Here is a 329-nt window from a genome sequence, read left to right as displayed (position 1 = left end):
TGTTTTTTAGCAAACTCCATGCGGGCTTTCATGTGTCTTGCACTGAGGAGAGGCTTCCGTCGGGCCACTCTGCCATAAAGCCCCGACTGGTGGAGGGCTGCAGTGATGGTTGAACTTTCTCCACTTTCTCCCATCTCCCGACTGCATCTCTGGAGCTCAGCCACAGTGATCTTTCGGTTCTTTCTCACCAAGCTCACCAAGGCTCTTCTCCCCCGATAGCTCAGTTTGGCCGGACGGCCAGCTCTAGGAAGGGTTCTGGTCGTCCCAAACGTCTTCCATTTAAGGATTATGGAGGCCACTGTGCTCTTAGGAACCTTAAGTGCAGCAGA

This window comes from Sinocyclocheilus anshuiensis, unplaced genomic scaffold (genome assembly GCF_001515605.1).
Source record: "Sinocyclocheilus anshuiensis isolate Anshui unplaced genomic scaffold, SAMN03320099.WGS_v1.1 scaffold134, whole genome shotgun sequence".
Classification (NCBI taxonomy): Eukaryota; Metazoa; Chordata; class Actinopteri; order Cypriniformes; family Cyprinidae; genus Sinocyclocheilus; species Sinocyclocheilus anshuiensis.
Note: the sequence above shows the minus strand (reverse complement) of the source record.